Genomic DNA, 20,225 nt, shown 5'->3' with positions numbered 1-20,225 from the left:
GGGTGTAATGAACTGAGAGTCAGCTCCTAAGTGCTTAATTGTTTTTTTAATCACATTAGGGCGACAGAAATAGAAGCGGAGTGAGTGGTCTCCACCTCAGGTCTGCTGACAGGAAGGCCTAACGCCGGCTGGCCTCAATGGGTCTCCGCGCTGCACTGGAACACATACATCAGGGCAATTCCCCCACCCCACCCCTTCGGCGATGTATGAAAGAAAACCAATGCTCCTTGTTCTCACGTCCTAACCCCCCACTCTCGACACCCACCCTTTCGGCGTGCGGTGCGCACTGTACACAGTGCAACTTCTACACACATGCACGCTTGTGCTTTCCGCTCAGCGGTGGCGAGCAGCCTCCTGCGCCAAGGCGAACGAAGCCTCAGGGTTCAGGCTGTCGCTGCAGTCGGCATCGGTGTCATCAGATCAACATGTGTCACAGTGAGTCACACCAGGTCGGGTCAAGTCTGTCAGTCTTCCTCACAGGAATCTGCATTAAGGATTCCAAACTGCATCCCCGCTCAGTGGGCCCTTCGCCACCGTCTTCATTACTCCCTCCCTCTAGTTCTCCTTTTGTCTTTATCAAAGTATAGAACAAAAATAAGTCATGGAACAATTAAAAGGCATCAGAGGAGCCCAGTCTTCACATGACCAAATAATTAAACTCTAATTTCTGCCTCGTGGTTTGCTACAAATAAAGAATTAAACAGTGCAGAAAGACTGTGTGTGTGTGTGTGTGTGTGTGTAAGAGAGAAAGAGATACTGAAGAATGAGATACTGAAGATTGCATGATGGCACAGAGAGAGGACAAGAGTGAGAAGGTTGTCACGTCCTGCTGGGTTTTTTCTGAAGAAGGGTAGAGGCGGTGAAGGGCACAGCACCCCGGCCTTGTGGGGAATTCATGGGAGTGTCAAGGAAATGGTGGTAGGTGATGGGATGGTGTTACTCTCCCCAGTGTGCAAGAAGATGAAGAGAGATAATAGAAAGAGAGATGGAAATGAGCGTGTGGAGAAAAAACATCTGTTAATATCGAGGCTTAGGTAGAAGTGTTGAAGAGGTGCAGACTTAAGGATGTGGTTCTTTATCTACAGTACATATTTTTACTTGCACATTTAATCCCTTGTCCAAGGATGCATCATCCATAAAGTCACGAATAAAACAGTTGATATAGCAAGGGTGTTTGTGTGTGTGTGTGTGTGTGTGTGTGTGACAGTATCTGTTGAAATTGTTTCATTGGAGTATGTGGGTGGGTATTAACAACCTGATCTTAGCGGGATGCGCTTTCCTCTAAATCGCTCTTTTTTTTTTCTCTTAACAAAGGATTCAGAAAAACCTACACAGATCGGATGAAGACAAGCATCAGAATAAAGGACAATGAGTTTTTCTCTCTCAAGAAATAAAAAAAAACAACAACAAAAAAAAACATATGTTGAGACCTGTAATAATGTGATTTGAATCATATAAATTTAAATGCTTTCTCAAATGAAGTTTGCTACAGCGTCATGATAAATAACCAGAACAACAAAACATTCAGACATGGGGGAGATGTCATTTTGTAAAAGCGTGACAAAACCAACATGACGGACTTTGGGGTTTTTTTTTTTTTTTTTATCTCCCGGGGAGGACACGCCAACCCATTCGACGAAGGGAGCTGATTGTGAGGACCCAAAAACAATGAGACGCTTTTATCACTAAGCCAAGGAATCTGGATCAACTGTATGCAAAGCATATGCCAGAATAAATGCAGTCCAACATGCTGGGACAACATACCCCCCCCACCCACCACCCCCAGCCCATCTTTTCTGTGTTTCAGTTTTTATAAAGAACTTTCCAGATAATGACAAAACGAGCTGTAACTCCCGAATCACACACCAAGCATGCACCCAGGGTGGTATGTCTCTAACTGTTTGTGTGTGTGTGTGTGTGTGTGTGTGTGACGGGGGGGGGCTTTCATACATTTTTGAGCCCTGGAATGCAGCAGTCCTATTAACACACCAACCTTTTCTTTCTCCAAACTAGTTGCAACATGTCATCAAAAAAGAAAAAAAAAAAAAACTCTGGGAATCATTGTTATCATTCTCCTCTATTAGCAATCATAACAGAGCTATTTCATACAGAGGAGGGGTGGGGGGGGGGGGGGGGGTGGGGGGTGTGTAGGGGTGGAATCCCCGAAGAGCCACACATTAAAAAACGAGACAGGCCTCTTATTTACTGGCGACAGTCTAATAAATACATTTGTTGGCAGCTAAACAGGTATTTACTCTGCTCCCTACCACAGGTATAATTTCACTGTTTGCTGAGCTGTTATTTTGCTACAGCGATAATTATCAAGGTGGTAAAGAAAGACGATTAATGGTTTTAGCCGAGATATCAGTCTCAGCAAAGTGAGGCACAGCCCAGCTCCAAACTCCCAGCAAACACTCAACAGTAGGGGTGTTAATAATCTGCATCTTTTGCTACAGGAATTCAAAGCACACACACACACACACACACACACACACACCCAAACACAAAGCTGGGATCCCGCAGCTGATGCAAACATACACCGATTTCTTACTCCGTGTAGCAATGACAACTTTCTCCAGACATTTGTATTTTAGTGAAAGCAATAAGACTGATTATTCGGGGCATAATTCAATTTTAAAGCCAAGTAATGAAGAATTCTTAATATCATTTCAGAGCTTGCTGCACAACAAAAACAACAGCAAAATTACAACCTGCGCTCTCCAATGTGCCGACTAATTGGTCTCTCAGGGTCACAGGACAAACTTTGCCGTCTACTCTGGCTGCCGTCTAACAACCTGATCTCCAGCATCTGGTAACTTGACAATGAATGAGAGCTTGGCACCGTGTTGTAGCTGACTAATCTGGTTGACCCTGGGGGCACAAGATTTAACTGCTAAGACAAAGACTCCGTCATCCCTCCGTCCTGCAGTTTTCTGGGAACGTAACACCAAAGGATCTGATAACCTGAAGGAACAGTTTAAAAAGGCTGCGATGCAAAGGTGCCTTCGGGTTATAAAGGGCATCAAGAGATCACTTAGTGTTTGTGAGCATTACAAGCTGATTTCCTGCTATTACACTACTACTGTACAGTAAATGCAGAGTGCACTAGTTTCGATTAGTTGTAATGAAAACAAAACTAAGCTCTGAGGGTGGGGGGGGGGGGGGGAATCTGACTATAGCAAGGTTAGACCTAAGTTAGAAGCAGAAAGGTAGAAAGGTGCAAATACTCGGGTGTTTTCCCAACTCTCTTCCTAATTGTAAATCACGGTAGGGTTATTGTAAGAGCTGCGAACACCACAGAACACAATTAAAGGAATTAATTATACAGTAATAAGCTGCGACAGATGTTGAAGCTGTACCGCAGGTTCTGTGTGACCTGGCAGTCGTACGCGGCGCTGCCGTCGTCCTCGCACGCTGATTCTTATCATTCCTGCCAAACAAGTTTATATGGAGAAATTTTGCCAAGCACACTGACACACTGCTGCGGCTGTGTGTGCGAGCATTTTTGTGCCACTTTCACAACCACAAACGGATTAAAAAAAAAAAAAAATGGCTCTAATGAAGGCTCCTAGCCGAGGAGTAAAACCGAGAAGTTTTGTTTCAGCGTTCACAGACTACCGCTGAGGCTTTCGTCTTGTCTGAAGACTTTTACAAGAAGTGACACATGGAAGCCAGAGACAGGAAAAGGGCTGTGTGTCATTGCTGTCAAAGGTACTGACCAGATAAGCCACAGCACCTTGAACTGCCAATGATCTGCAAAGATAATGCAATAACCTGCTTTTCTTTTTTGCTTTTTTTTCTTTTCCATGCAGATGTGCCATGCTTGACCTTGTCATTGCATGTGAGCGAGCAGAGCGCATGACCTGACAACAGCAGTGAGATTACAACAGCTGATGATTATTTCAGGAAAATGTCCCCTTGATTATCTGATCAAGTTCCTGATATAATGCAAACACGCAGGCCAGATTTTACGACGTGATCTCAGTTTCCACGCTGCATCGGGGCCGAATTAACAACTATAATTTTCACGACGGGCTAAACCTACTACGTCTATCTTACACGAGCCTGTTTGTGCAGATTTCTATATATAAATAATGATATCAGAGTGAAAGCCACTGGCTTTGCTAGTGTGTGAAATGTCAGCTATTTTCTAAAAGAGCAGAGAGTGAAACCTTTAAAAACCTGAAAACCACAGAACAGCAGTGCCCACGCATGTTTAAGATGGTAATACAGCTTCTCATAACTGCTGCCTCTGTTTGTATCTTTCTCTCAAACACACACACACACATCTGGCTGTACCTGAAATTACTTTATCAGCACTGTGACAAAAGCCACAAGGCAGACCAAACAGCATTACTACACCATTTCCCTATCATCACCTCTATCTGACTGCCTCACACCAAGTCAGGCAGGAGGAAAGCAATAAATTAATTAACTGTTTGTTTCCCTCTGAGTCTCTCGCACAAACACACACACGTTTCTTTTAGCTTGTTAGGCTCAGTGAGTGTGTGTCTCGGTTACACAAAGTGCTTCATGCAACAGCAATAAAAGTGTTGAAGCAAGTTGACACATAATTAAATAGTAAGTATATGGAGAGGATAAATGAAGTGGATCTAATGGCCTAATAAAAAGTAGTAAAAGTAGATGGGCAGTTGGGCTGCAGCATTTCTAATAGACATGTCAGCGGTTTGATACCAACTATGGTTCCTCAAAAACCACTTCATTATATTGAGTGAAGGCCTGTTATAAAATAGAAAGATGCTAAATGCTTCTTGAAGATTTTAGAATTTGGAAGAAAAATAACGAGACAACTTAATTCCCTAAGCCGTGGTTCCTCAGAGCACCAGGTCAGCAGCAGCTGCAGCAGCAGCAGCACCGGCGGCGGTGACAGCATCACTTCTTGCTCCTGTGCTGCGAGCTGAATAAGTTGTTAAACGAATTAGAAGAGATGGATGCACTTAACCCCGCGAACATCACGAGTGCTTTGCTTATTCCCGCAGAAATGGCGCAGGCCTGTAACACGCACATTGCAAATCAGATGGAGAAAAAAAAAGAAGAAGAAGTTCTGAAAGCTCATATATTCGCTGTTAAGCTGGACGTTCATATTTAGCTTCATAAAATATTAAATCTTAGCAGCCACATTTGGTTTGTGTGGATTTTAAGCGATTTGGAAATTGCTTTTAATTCATTTAGACGCGAGTAATTTATCCTTGTAATTCCAAGGGGAGGCACCTTATTTTATGAGCCATGCGATAAAAAAATGTGATTTAAAACAAACGCGCAGACACTAAAGAGAATGGCAGCACATACAGATCACGGAGGATAAACAGTGGAGACAGTGGAAACGTACCTTTAAAGTCAGCAGTCGCCCGACCTCTTGTTTTCCATCAAAAGTTGAGCAACCTCCTGTCACTGCTCCACGACGTGATCCAAAAATAGGCGACTGCACTGTGGGAGGAAAAAAACTGTTTTAAAAAGTCAGAAGTCCTACGGTGGAGGAGGGGGAGGGGGGGTCGTCTAGTAGAAACCGCACTGGCGGAGGTTGAAGTTGGGGAGCGCACACGGCGGATGGAGCGCAGAAATGTGAGCAACCGTGCGCTGCGGGCAGCGGGGGTGAAGTAGAGGAGAGGAGAGTAGCGGCATGTGAGGAGGGCTGCTTTGAGAGGGTGGCAGGTAAACGAACCGCCCCTCCCCGTTTCCGATGCTCAAATCGATGATTTGCCAGCTGTGGCGCAGCTTGTCTCATTGCCCCACTTTGGTTTTTACAGCCGCTCCTCTCCGGCGCGCTGCTCTCCGGGGACACACACACAGAGAGAGAGAGAGAGAGCGAAAGAGAGCGAGAGAGAGAGAGAGAGAGACGGAGAGAGAGAGAGAGAGAGAAGTTACTGCCAGGAGAGCTCTCACACTCGTTCATTTTCATATTTACACGCCACATGTTTGCATGTCAAGAAGAAGAAGAAGAAGAAGAAGAAGAAGAAGAAGAAGAAGAAGAAGAAAAAGAAAAAGAAGAAGGGGGGAAAGTCTAGTAAATTGTGGACTGCGCACAGCGGCGTGCGTTTTGCTGCCGTGTTGTTCTAACAGCGGAGGGCAACCTGCCAGATCAGCTCCCCGCACACCTGAGCGGAATATGAAACCATATAGCCCGGTACAGTCGGGTATACATCAGATGCTCTTGCCGACATAAAAGAGCTGCTTATTAAAGCAGATGGGTTGATTTGTTTGAAAGCCGAAGTGTGCAAAAAAAAAAAAAAAAAGTAAAAAAAAAAAGAAAAAAGTTTTCAAGAATAATTAGGTTTGAACAATGCTTGTTGAAAGAGAGGCTAATACTGCAGTCTGTTCTCTTGTTGTGTTTGCCGAAAGCTATTTTTTCAATTAATTTCCCCAATTTAAACAAGGCTTTTAGAGGAAAATAATTATTATTCTATTCGACAGTGAACATTTGATGCATCATTATTGAAGCACACTCACTTTTATTTTATAAATGCAAGCTGTTGCTTTTTGTTGCAACTTAGTTTAACTACAGACATCACACACACACACACACACACACACACAAGCACAGTCCATTGCATTTAGGAATATAACCGCGGGCCCAACCCCAAAAATGTATAAAATATATATATAAGATAGGAATGCTAATTTGTACAAATTTACGTGGAGAGCAGAATAATTTGAATTTAATTTCCCCCTTTCTTGGACTTGTTTAAGAACCCAGCCTGGAGCAGAATCAGCCGTGCCACCGAGGACAGGGACAGATAACGGAGCTTTGATTTGCGCCCTCACAGTCTCTAAATGTATTTGTGCTATTTTAATTGATTTTCATCTGTAGCTATATTGACTGCTGTATGAAAAGGACACGATGTAAAAGTCGCTTTTTTTCCCCCCAACCAAAGTCCGCAATCCGACGGGAAAATTTTTTTTTTTACAGTTGCAGATAAAATAAAATGATTTTAACGAAGAACATTACAGTCAGCGACGTCGAACTGTTATTGTGCGTCCACACGTTGTACGACGTTTCCTACAAGACTTTTTCGAAGGAAAATAAAAAGGAAATGTCTTTTTGCTTGAATGAACTATTTCTCTTTACCTCATTCTGTTTCATTTCATCATGTCTGTGTCCATCATGTGAGTGTGAGCATCTCCTGCACATGTGCTTATAATCTGTATGTGAGTCTTTGTGAGCGCATCACAGATTGTGGTCTGCCAGCATTTTAATTTCTGTCATGTGTGTGTGTTTGAACTTTATACTCATTTGTTGTCTGTAGCTGTGGCTCTGTGTGTGTTTGCGTGTGAAATGATTGACAGTTTGCATCTGCACACAGGCTAACTGCTCTGCACTAGCAGGTGTGCAGAAGCCCACAGGTAATGCAGCTGTTTACTTACAATATGAATGTGTTTTTCTTACCGGGTTTAGCATAAATAACACACTGATCCATTTACATTTACACTTAATTTACACATCCCATTGAAAATGAAATTAGAAAAGGAGTTGATGCAAGACAATAGCAGGTGAGAGACGAAGAGAAGGTTTTTGGTCCGAAAAGTCCTGAAAATGCCTCTGATTGTCTGCAGTGAGAAGACACAGGACTGGAGTCCTTATCGTAAGCTGATATGTACAAATACTTCTCAGAAAAGTTCATTTGTTGTGGTTTTGGGACTCCACAAAAGTTTCATTATGAAGCATGTGAGATCTGCACTTAAAAAGAAAGAGGAGAAGAAAATCACACACACACACACACACACACACAATCTCTGCATATGATTCACACCAGCTCTCTTCCCAGGAGATTGAATGGGAATTGAAAAGTTCCAGTAAAGACATTCAAATTTGCTTTCCGCATAATTATAAATTCATGTTAAGTTTTGGATGTTTTCATCATTACGGACAACAGCTGGTGATTTCAATGCAGCCTGTATTTTATCCACAGCAAATCATGTTGCTGCCTCCGGAGCCCACATGTGCTGCAGTAGTCAGTCTGACCACAAGGGGGGACCGATGAGGCTCATCCCAAAAAAAGGTAGAGAGACTCTAGAGAAGGAGCAGCTGATGATGACCCTTCTCCAAAAGATGCTTTTGGGGCTTTAACATGTTGCCATCCAGCTCGTCTTTGCCAATATTTATAACTCAAAATCAACAAACCCTGACTCCTGCGTTCAAACACACAGAAGATTATTAGTGAAGCGGCGACGCGTGAAAGCGGTGGATGAGTTCCAAAACGTTAATGCAAATTGTTAATGTGCATCTACGCTGCTGAAGCATAAAGATGGCATGTGGAAGGCGCAAAAAAGAGAAGCAAATGTGTGTGAAGTGTAAACAAATCAAAGCAGACCTTGAGTTGAGACATTTCAATCATCTGCACTTTTCCTTTCTCTCACAACAATAAACAGCACTTGGAAAATTACAAGGGTTATACACCCCAGAATTAATCTTTCCAGCCCATAACTAAATAGAGAGACGCTGTTGCCTCTCCAACAAGTGGGTATATTTTAATTACAGGCTATTGACTACTGAAAGTAATTTGTCTCAGAAAGATGCCCAAGAGCTAAAAGACAGACGTCTCGTCGAAATCTGGAATGCTCAACCACTTTTTTTTGCTCTGGTTTTGTGGTTAGCCTCTGCAACCTTCTAAAGCACTGTAGCTCTTTTATAATTGCTCATCTTTTAAAGATTAACAAGGATTCCTGAGATAACCAACACCTGTCTACTGTCTTATCCGGGGTGAGAACAGGATTTTTTGATTTTTTTTTTTTCCCCCCCTTCTGATCACCTAAGCAGTAATTGAAACTGAACAGCGTATTCCTCAGTCTGTCCTTCCTTTGGCTTTTCTTTTTCGGCATCACTTTGGAAACATAAGTATTCCACATGCTCACCTCTCAGATGAAACACTATTAATCCTCATTTGCACGCTGCCAGCGATGACAATGGAGATGAGAGCCAATCAGAACAATAAACGCTGACCCAGAGCGGCACCTCCAAAGCGCACACGCCTCCAGCTGTTAATGGGATGTCAGTCAGCTGGGGCGAAGGAAAACAGCCCAGAAGTGTAATTACTGTCTGGTGCGAACTCTCCCTTCAGCTGTGGCAGTGTAGTGTCACTTAGCACGTCGCCTTATGTACAGAGCGTCAGTCTGAACGGGGGGTGGGAGCTGCCCAGATGTTGGAGGGCCTGTGAAAGTCCAACTAGCTTTGACCTGCCCTATGATCCGGTGGATCAAAAAGGATCCTTTCTTAGCCTTAATGAGTTTGACGAACCCTAAACCACGAGTAAATGTGCGTCACATGATGCAAAATAGAACTCTTGATCCCTGGGAGGTAAATGAAGGTTTAGGTCTGATCATAGGTATCAACCATCGCCTTAGTGTGCAGCAACAGTAGCTCTTTAATTATAAATCATTTTTCTTGCTTGGTTAATTCTTGCGCAGCAATTACTCCCTTGGTGGAGTAATTTCTCCTAACCATAGTCATTTTTACTCCTCGTCCTAACTCAACAAGTCTTCCAACTTAAACAACAAAACAGGCGGATGTCACTTGGTTGCAGTTAGGCTCAGGGGGGGCGACTGTGGTGCAGGGGGTAGAGCAGTCGTCCATCTATCCCACGGTTGTTGGTTCCATTCCCGGTGAGTGTTGGCCAGCTGCACAGCAGCTCCCCCATCGGTGTGGGAGTGTGTGCGAATGGCTGAGAAGCAGTAGGTAGAAGTAAGTGCAGACCATTCACCATTTACCATTGAGGGAGTGATGTCATGTTTGTGTTGTTCTGTTGCCCCACAACCTCTTTGCTATGTGGACTCCATAATAATAGAACCTAAATTACCCAATTACTAAAAGCATTAATGGGATTTGTTACTTCCACATAAACATTTGCCGGGCGGACAGGTGAACAGTGAGTTTATCATTGTGACAACTCGACCGGCATCTAATCCCCAACAATTTCCGACCAACAACTGGTGTAACTCTGTATGAGCATATGATGACTGCTGCTCCGGAGTAAATGAAAGCGTTATTCACATCTCACGTTTTACATTTAACAGATGCTTGTATTTTCACTGTGCAACTGAGGTACAAAAGTGTCCAAGTCAGGGGTAAGACATTCAAAGTACTTAGGAAGATATTTCTGCCTTTTTGAGACCACTCAGCTCAAGAGCTTTGATTTGGATCTATTGCTTCAGAGAAAGACGTGCTGGCGACACCGCGTTCTGAAACATCTGGAGAGTTTACTCGCCTTCGCAAAGTCACGGCATATTTGATGTCTGTCACGTGCTCATCTTGTGGATCCTGTGTATTTTATCAAATGTAAAGGGAATAGACAGTTTATAGGAGTTACGCACCGACAAAGGAAAGAAAAACAGTAACGCTTCCTCATCTGATGGTTCACTTGAAAAAAACTTTCATCCTCTGGGTCTCTGATGTTACTCAGCCTTAATAACAGCTGTTTCTGAGGACAGGGACACTGTATCAGCACGTGGTGTCAGTGTGGATCGAATGGATGGCTGCCTCACAGAGGTGGAAGTCCATTTTTCCCAAGTGATGAGTAAAGGTTCGAGGAACATTCCCTTTGCAATTTTGTGCTTCGCTTCTACTCTGCCACATACACCGTCTATGTTCCTCACACTTTTACGCTTTTACATTGGAGAAGCATACAATGACATCATAAAATCATCAAACCCGACACATTTTAAAGAAGAAACAAATGATGTCCGACCTTTTTCTGAATTCCAACCAGTCTTAGTAATGAATATGGTATTAAGTCAGTAATATAGTGCTTTTACTTTAAATTGAAATCTTTAATATTTGCTAATACTTTGGTACTTTTATCTCTGAAGAACTTTTACTTTAAAAGGACCTGAGTATGTTTCCAACAGTGATGCTTCAGGACTATTAATGGGAGTGAATTCCCACTTAATTTTAGGGGTGATGCCACATTCATTACCTTATATGTTCTGCCTCGGTGTCAGGAGGAAAGCTTGTTCCACCTGTTAAATATTTAACAGCATGCTACAACTACTACTAACCTTCAACTTTTAACCTCCAGCTTGTTCATGTCACGTTTGCGAACACAGTTGGATGTCGGGCATATCAGCCAGCACTGAGCCAGGGGAGTCACAGCGAAACCAGGTCTCTGTGTTTGACATGCATCTCGGTGCTCCGCCGTCGTCACAGTGAGACACCCTATCTCCTGGAGAGTCTATTAGCTGTGCTTAATTAAACAAATGTGATTAGGCCGATCCAAACTCACACAACTGAATCCCCAGTAAGGAATCAACCATGAGAGGCAGCGGCGGAGAGAAAGTCGAGTCACGCTCGACTCGGCTTTATTAATAGCGCCTATTACACACTGACACACACTTCTGCCAGCTGCAGAGTTAACATGTCAGTAATGTGTGCGGGCAACAACATTTCAAGTCCACTGGTGAAGTTTGTCAATCAAAGTTAGAGCTGACTGTCATAAGAAAGTGAAGCTGGTGTGTCAGGATAAGGTGATAACTAATAACAGATTGAATGCTGGTAATTTAATGCGAAATATGTGGGTGGGATTTAGTTCCGGGTGTCAGACGTAACCAGGTGGAAAGAAACTGAAATTTTCACCAACTTTTAAAAGATGAATCACTGACAGAGACATGAGAGAAAACCTAAAGTTTCTCCGTGTGCTAATAGTTTGGGGGATTTTAACTGTGAGTCATGTCAATTCACCATCAAGTGTAAACTATTTCTGTCAAAAAAATATAGTTTGCTACTCGGAGGTAATTTGGTTGAGGAAAGAACTTGTAGAACGATGCAGGCTCTCAGAAACCCAGTTTAAGTTTGAACTTTGTCTGCCCCCTGCGTCTCCTGAATTGGATTGCGGGACTCATTACTCAATCGCAGACGACCTAGACATCCAGGCCAGGGCTGTTTAAAACAATGGTCCGTCTATGTCTGGGTGAACTGAGGGCTTCTGATGAGCCTCTGCAGGTAAAATAGCTCTGATACATTATTGGGTCAATGCCAATTCAAACTAATGAGGCCTTTTAGTTTTAAAAAAAAGGTTCAGGTAAGTTCAGCTCCTCCTTTGCCAATAGCTGAGTGCTGTCACTGTCTCAAACATAAAGAGTCTGCATGGACCTGTGGGTCGGCATCTTTTCACTCTCACACAGGTTACTCCTCGGTACTTCTCAGCTACTGTGCACCTCAACAGTCCGCTAAACCCGCAGTGATATTTTATTCTACTGTATCTCACGTCTCATGTAACAGTTTGACCTGCTTCTAGTTCTTAAAGATGCTTCACTCCCCATCCTGTCATGTCATTGCATCGAGGCCCGTTCCTGCTGTGCACGTAGATTTGTATGCAGTCAGTTTTGTTGGGAGTGCATTTTGTGAGGGTGGACATCTTTTTAAAAAGTTGTATCACTGTTGTGTTGTTATTATCTCGCCTCAATTTAATGTTTGCTAGTTGCATTCACATGTAGATTGAAGTGCTGTGCATTCGTGCTTGAAAAGTTTGTGTGCTGTAGCCTGGTTTATCACATATGGCTCTTTGCAGGTTTAGGACACTAATGGAGGTAATATTTATTAGCATTGTGTATTTTGACTAGGTTCCCTCCCTCCCTGCTTTACCATGCTCTGCACAACCCTGCAGGTGCTAGTCATTATCATATTACAATAAATGAGAACGCTGCACAACCTACTGATTGAGCAGATATCAGTGAAATTTTCCAAATGGTGAGAAAACAAAACAAAACAAAACAAAAAAAAAAAACAGTAGCGGAAAACCAGCATAGATTCATTTTCCTGAACTGACCTAGCAAAAATATGGAGAAACCATACCCAAAGAATAGAAACATTTCATTTTTGCTGAGTGAAATATTAACGGTGGCCATTTCTAAGTCATCCAACCTGCCTACAGTCATTTCTGAAGACAGACTGCGATTGACACAGTGATGTCTGTAACAATAAATATGCAGGAGGCAAACAGGATGGATGGAGGATGTACTGTATTTACTTTGTGTTGTTGAAGAACCGTGTCATGGTATCCCACATAATTATGTAGGGCGGGTAGGTCTGATGTAACCATGGCAACATCTGTAGGCACCAGGGTACACCTGTGTCGATGTGGAAGACAGAGTGTGTGTCTCTGTGTGTGCATGGACTGAGCCCCTTTGCAAATGCAGTTGAAGTTTGAGCTTCACTTGAAATGTCAAAACAGTGAAGCGTAGCATTAGGACTGATTCAATTAACGTTTTGTCCAAGTGAGACACTTTAAACGGCTCTGAAGTGTTGAACTGCTGTGCGAGAAGGCACAGATACGTACACAGGTATTGTTAAGTGCACAGTACAGATGGTGGAAACGCTATAATTATGCAAACACTTTTTTCGGACCAAATAATCACGGAAGCACAACAAAAACAGTTTGTTGTCATTTACTGTTTGTTCAAAATCCATTTTATTTCAATTGAACATAAAGACGATGATGGAATTGTTTAGAGCAGCGTTTACTTCATGTGACCATTTCAACTTAACTTGAACTTAACTTAACACCTAATAACTGCATTGTAAGTAACTTTGGTGAAACTATTTTCCAGTTTTCATTAACATGGAACACAGTCTGCTCATGTCTGCATTCTAACATGGCTATATCTGTACTGAACCATTTATCCAGGACTGCAAATCTTCTACTGGTGCATCCATCATATCACCATTAAGAATTGGAATGCCTTTAAGCCTCTTATGCACATTTCCCTTTTAGCCACCATGACTTTTGGATACCACTGAAACCAGATGAATCTCTAATTCTGCATAATTTTGAGCAAACCTAATTGTGTTTTTAATGTCTGTCGCTGTACGAGTAAAGACACAGCAGGTTAGGTAAGATTGAGAATTTACGGTAACTCATTGTGACAAAGTTATATTGGCACCTGTGCATGGATTGTGAGTCAAAACGAACTAACACTGCTTTAATTCCGTTAATTAATTCAAAGCTGTAATGAGAGCGAAACATAACACAGAGTAAAGTGAAACAAATGTATGAAATAAAAATGTAACCAACTGGCCCAATTAAAAACAACAATGCATAAGACCATTAGTTGTGTGTTCAACATGACTGACCCTGAATCGGTGAGCATTCAAATGTTTTTGTCAACCCACAGCAGTGGAGCTGAATAGAATTTTGTTTGCCCGTTGCATGGAGAATTCAAATTAGGAAAATCTGCAGACCTCAGTGAGTTTACATTCAAATGACTTTCTACCAGAGAAATTGTTTTATCCCTCTTATTGTTTCAATGTTGAGGCAAAAAAAATATCATATATAGACACATATAGAATATCTCGGAAGCTTGGCTCTGAACTCACTAGAGTTACAGCAGTATTGGATTCCTGTACAGTCCAATCCTAGAAAAATACCTGTTGATATTTTTGGGGCTAGATTTTAGGAAGCGTTATAGAAATGTTTCCAATGGGTGATAATTACTAACCATTAAGCACAAAATTCTGATCTGGGGTTAAAAAAAAAAAAAAAAAAAAAAAAAAAAACTGGAAAAACAGAAGTCAGATCGCATGATTTCTTCTACTGCTAAATCAAGCACAGCTTCATTTTTAAGTGTGCATGGAAGTGTCACAGGCTCATCCATCAATCCACAGACATCTCCATACGCTGCGATGCATCACTTCATTTCTAACAATTACTCATACAGTAAAACCTCTAATCCAGCTCGCACTCTGGAGTTGCCTTTGACAGCAGCTTAGCCACCCTGCCATCCAGCGTAACACAGCGGGTATGGAGAGCCCTCGGGGGTGAGATATCCCCCCCCCCCCCCACACACACACACACACACAAACCATCTCCTCCCTGGTTGCCCCCGGTGACAGTGACAGAAGTCTATAATTGCCACCTCGTCAGACGGCTTCATTAAGAGGAGCATTGTCTTCGCAGCTAAACGGTGGTGGATGGGGAAGAGAGGAGCGCGAGCTGAGGAGAGGAGAGAGCCCACAATGCAATTACTGCATCGCTGTGACAGGTGGGGCCTCCGAACCTCTGCATCCATGCATGTTGGGGAGCCGTGTTGTGCTTGCATCATTTTTCACCCCCCTCTGTCATTAGTTGGTAATGATTGGATTATTTTGCAGATGAATCACAGTATATGTCTTGCTCACAAACATTTCCTGCTCGTATTAATCAAAACCATCAAGGCAGAGCAGTCAGAGCAAATTAAAAAAACAACACGTCTAGATTAAAAATTACCGTAATCCTTCATGTGTGTGCCTTTAACCCTTTGATTGGGGGGTGTTGTGACACGTGGCATCTTTAATGAATGTTTTTGACATGGTGACAGTGGTTATGAATTATGAAGCCCAGAATAGTGTTAATGTTGGAGGTTCATAGCACTTGAGGAGGAGAAGCAGTACAATAAACTCACAAAGCCACAAACAAAGGGTTATTGGGTCTGTTGCAGCCCAAAATCTGTAGGAATTCCATTCTCGCTGGCTGATTGGCATCGAACGCCAATGGTCTGTGCCAACACACTGCTACGACCAGCAAAGAAATGGTCACATGACCAAGTGTGGTGGCAGGTTTAGCACTGTTCAGGCAATGTTCGCCTGTTCCGAGCTGCTACTATAACGTGCTCGACCTAAAGTTTGTGTTACTGTTGTTACACCTTTTTCTAGGAGGCGTCTGTTGAAAGTTTTATACTGAATCGCAGCATTACGCGTTGAAGAATGTGAGAAAATTCCCTGCTGCCATGGCTGCACCAAAGACATAAAGGAGTAAGACCAGGGATACGCTTGGCAACCGTCAGTAATTAATGTGACGTGTACATGAGGTGCAGTCCCACTGATGACAGGAGGCGCAGAAGCAAAATCACTACAAGATTAGTGGAATGTTCAGACCAAGTTTCTGACCAACATCACGCATTTTAACATCTTCCACTGTCACTGTTTGGTTTTATGTTGTGGAAAAGTGGAACTTCACAATGAATAAAGATGTTTTGGGTCAGGGATGAATAGACGATTCTGCCCACTGGAAGACAACATTTGAAATCCTTCGAACAACCACAAAGTACAGGAGTAAGGATGTGAACAATGACGCTGGTAAACGGCAAATCTATCCCTGCCCTAACTTACTTCGAATGGATTGAAAAGGTCGCCTTGAACAAAAAAAAGTTATTGTTTTATAAATATTCATTAAGGATATAATGTCACGCAGTACTTTCAGAGAGGCTGGCTTGCTAAAAGCCAAGTTCGTGTGCTTACAGTTAAATCGCACCAATAAGGTACTAAAAAGGAAAGTTCCTGTACTTTAAAAACATTTACTATTTTATGGGAAAAGAAGTGGTTTGTGCTTCCGAAGCCCCAGAGTGATCATAGAGAGAAAATGTTGCTACACTGTGTGCGGTGAAATGTTATTGCATGCAAGTTCAATGTATATAGAGAGAAAGCCTGCATCAACGATACACATCACACGTCAGGAACATCGAGCTCTGGATGATTTTCTAACCTGATACAAATGAAACTAAATGTCTGTTTGTCATTAATTCCATTTACGAATAAAAATACAAAGGTTAACGGCTGACTCTGTCACAATCTTCTCCTAGGCTGTGATTTTGTTTCTGTCCACACACCTACAGCCCCAGTCTGCCTTACATTCACTCACACCTGGCTGCACCCTGTTGATTGGTCCCTCTCTGTCTCCTTAAACACACCTGATCTCTGTTGACAATCAAGTTTGAGAGAACCATTCCCTGTTTGCCCTCAGTGCCAGATCCTAGTCTACAGACCTGGTTATCGCGTTTTGGATTTTTTCTAACTCACTCTGCCTTCTCAGGTCGTCCTACTCTGACCCCCTTTGCTCACTCCACCAACTTCATGTTTAAGCGTCTACTTTTATTTTGTGTAGACTCTTGGTCACCTAACGTGTCCTGCGTTTTTTTTATCTCCTGGTTTGCAGCTGTTGCACATTTGTTACTCTAGTTCAGGGGTCACCAACCTGGTGCCCGTGGGAATTAACATGATCCGTGTCTTCACATAGATGAATATCATTCATTTAATTAATTATTAATAATAACATATAATCAACGGTAAATTGAGCAAATTTGTTATTTCAAAAGTGCGTATTAAACTGGTAGCCCTCCACATTAATCGGTACCCAAGAAGTAGCTCTCAGTTTCAAAAAGGTTGGTGACCCCTGCTCTAGTTCACTCTATTTTCAGTTTGTTTCTTGGGTTCACTCAGTCTAGTTTTGGTTAATCCACAAGCCCTGAATTTAGTTTCCGTGTTCAAGCCAACTCCATGTGTGATTCTCCTAATTTACCGACCTAGTTGACATGTACCGTTTTATAGTTTGTTCTGTCTGTTTGTGTTGTAGCCTCATTATTTCACTCTGCTCGTTGTTTCTCACTCGGGCTGGTTACCGCTTAGCCTTTTTATCTCCCCTACCCTGGTTCACATTTTGTCACTCCTCCTCACTCGTGTGTTCTCTTTTGGTTATTTTAAGTTGTATCACTTCTGCCTGGCTGTGTTTTGTTATCTACTTGAACCAGGCTTTCTGTGTTGCAGTTGTCCTCCTGGAGAGATTTTTGGTTGCTTTTGTCGCAGTGACACGAACGTCAGACACACGGTCCATCTCGCGATTGGTCCATGACTGTGTAAAACGTCAATTTGTGGGGTTGTAGTTGGCAGGGGTGCACGCAGACCTCACCCAACTAGAGTGTGGCCCCTTTCACTTGTTTGTTCCAGGTTCACGTCACTGAAAAACACATTGCTTACTATGAAAGGCACAACAACAGTAACTTTATATCTTTTTATGATATGTAATGATCCTGTTGTGGTGGTTTGAATCCATTTGTAGACTAAAGTGTACAAACTGTTGGCTGTAACAAAGGGAACTTAATTTTATACCCTCAAATATTGTGGAACAAAGATCCTGTTGAGCCTTACACTCCTTCAAGTCTGCCAGGATTTATTGATTTTTACTGTAAAGAAAAATCTGAACTCTGCATATGACACATTGACAATTTGTTCCACCAATCTGTGAAAGGAACATGTTCATGTTGTAAATACGGCTTTATGAGGATTATTTAGGCTAATTATGATGGATAGTTAGACAACTGATCTCAAGCAGCACGATCAGGTCTAACTCAGCCATTCGATGACCTGCATGACCTTTTAAACGTTTACTGTCACAGACCAACAAACCTTTAATATGTTGTATTAGAATTGTTTATCTAAACTGATAATTTAATGTAAAATTCACTATTATTTTGCTGACAAATACCTTTTATAATTCTGCGATGAGAAAAGACTGTAAAAGCAGCAGCCTGACTTGCTCGCCTTCAGTCCACCCCCAGCAAAACACATTCCTTTCATCCATCGAAATTCCACATGATTGAAATTGCCCTCGGTGGAAACATATCATAGCCATCCACGGCTCTTGGACAGCTCTCATTGGGCGGTTCGGCCCATGCCAAGCATCTGGGTTGGCCGAGAGCCTCCAGGGAGGCCGGGGCTTATGTCTCCATGGGCCAGTAAGCCTAGAGGCCCCTTAGCCCTGGGAAATGTAGCAAATCAGGGGTGCACCTTGGCAATGGTGCACCTCCTCCTCTTAGCCTAAGGACTGCCATTTCTAAAAGGAGGCTAATGGTGGCCAACTGTGCAGTGAGTGGGACTGGGGTGTTGGGGAAGCGTGTCTGTAGGTTCATCTGGATTGGCGTCGATAAGGATGTGCGCTCTTCGTCCTCTGCCTATCACTGCGATGCACAGGGTGGGAGCTGAGTGTGACGCGTTTATGTTTCTGTGTGTCGTTTGTGTGCGCGCACACGCGTGTGTGTGTGGCAGTGGCACAATGATTGAGACTGGCAGACCATCTCCAAAATGACAACAGTGACTGATGCCACACCAGACATTCCTTTCAAAGGAAACGGTCGCGTGGTCAGCACCATGCCAGCTTCCACAGGCCCTCAGGACACCAACCCCCCTCCTCTATCCTCAAAACAAAAACCATGGCAGTGATGGCATGAGCTTATGATGGATGTGTGGAACTGTGCAAATGGGAAAAGAAACAAAAGTGAGAAGATGTGTGTCTTAACTTTTCTGATTTATGTTTTTATTGAATTTTTTTTCCTCTTTATTTCATTTGACTTTGAGGCTAAATATATTACGTGTACAGCTTATAAATGGTCTGCACTTTTCTACCTATCAGGACACACACCGATGGGGGATCTGCTTTGCAGCTGGCCAACACTCACCGGGAGCAACTTCCAAAATTAGGTTTGTAGAGGCACATTACAATTTGTGAGACAATAATGACGAGCTTCCTTTGTGACTGCATCAAAATGTTTTCAAATATTTGATTATCTTATGCATTTAAGAAGTGGGTCTACTTGTAGGGTTTAAACAAACTTTTATTTGTTTAAACCAAACGCGTTCTGTTGGGAGTTTGTTAAATGAGCGCATATTTGTTCATTGCTTCACATACATCTGCCCATCACTAGTCTGCACTAAAGAAAAACATAAATAAAGCAGACTGGTGTGGAAGACCTGCCATAATCCGATGTATTGACCAAGTTGTTAACACGCTCTCTTTCCACTGTATCTGCACATTTAAGGTACTGTTGGAAATGTTGACCAACTGTTAAGGTCGACAAAAACAGAACTGCTTATCACAGCCCCGTGACAGGAAGGTCTGGCAGCTCCGCAGTCTTTTCTTTTTTTACACCTCACTACATTAAATGCACAATGCTTTCTGCAGCAAATGTAGCAATGAATGCTCCAATTTAATAGAACATAATATGTTAAAGGGAAGTTGAACATTTCTCTTGCAACGAAAAGAGGGGGAAAAAGTAGACTTTAAAAAGTATAGAAGTCATCAACATCTTCTCAAATAATGTGACCTGGTTGCTTATACTGGGAAGCTTGTATTCTTCACGAGGAACTTCTCCAGCTCACATACTCTGTAGTAAAAACAAATCCTCCAGATGACATAACCTGGGGGAAGTTCATCACTGCATTCCTCCAGATTATGTCATCTGGAGGAATTTCTCAGCTAGAAGCATAGGGATATTTCAATACGAGGAGGGTAGAGGGGACTTTAATACAAATCATACGCCTGTACTTCGCAAACTAAAGCCATATGAAGGAAGCTGAAAATCGGTGAAGTTGCCCTTTAAAGAAATCTTAACTGAAAAGCCAAAAAAAAAATAAAAAATTAAATGTGAGCCATCCCGCACTCCTCCTGTCAGACAAGCGTCTCCGTCTCGCA

At 42.6% G+C, this 20,225-nt stretch overlaps 1 protein-coding gene across 8 annotated transcripts in view; it reads right to left on the bottom strand.

Moving 5' to 3' along the window:
- Positions 1-5,790, bottom strand: part of satb1b (SATB homeobox 1b) — a 57,805-nt gene extending 52,015 nt beyond the window's left edge. For 3 of the 8 annotated variants that reach the window (XM_067510758.1, XM_067510761.1, XM_067510765.1), the window contains exon 1: positions 5,351-5,789. The gene's annotated coding sequence lies outside the window, so the exon portion shown is untranslated. Of the gene's footprint in view, positions 1-5,350 lie in introns of all 8 variants that reach the window. The other 5 variants (XM_067510763.1, XM_067510766.1, XM_067510762.1 and 2 more) reach the window with 3 other exon arrangements.
- Between the last annotated feature and the right edge of the window lie 14,435 nt (positions 5,791-20,225).

Source organism: Channa argus, chromosome 7 (assembly GCF_033026475.1).
Source record: "Channa argus isolate prfri chromosome 7, Channa argus male v1.0, whole genome shotgun sequence".
NCBI lineage: Eukaryota > Metazoa > Chordata > Actinopteri > Anabantiformes > Channidae > Channa > Channa argus.
Note: the sequence above shows the minus strand (reverse complement) of the source record. Positions and strands in the feature narration are given on the sequence as shown.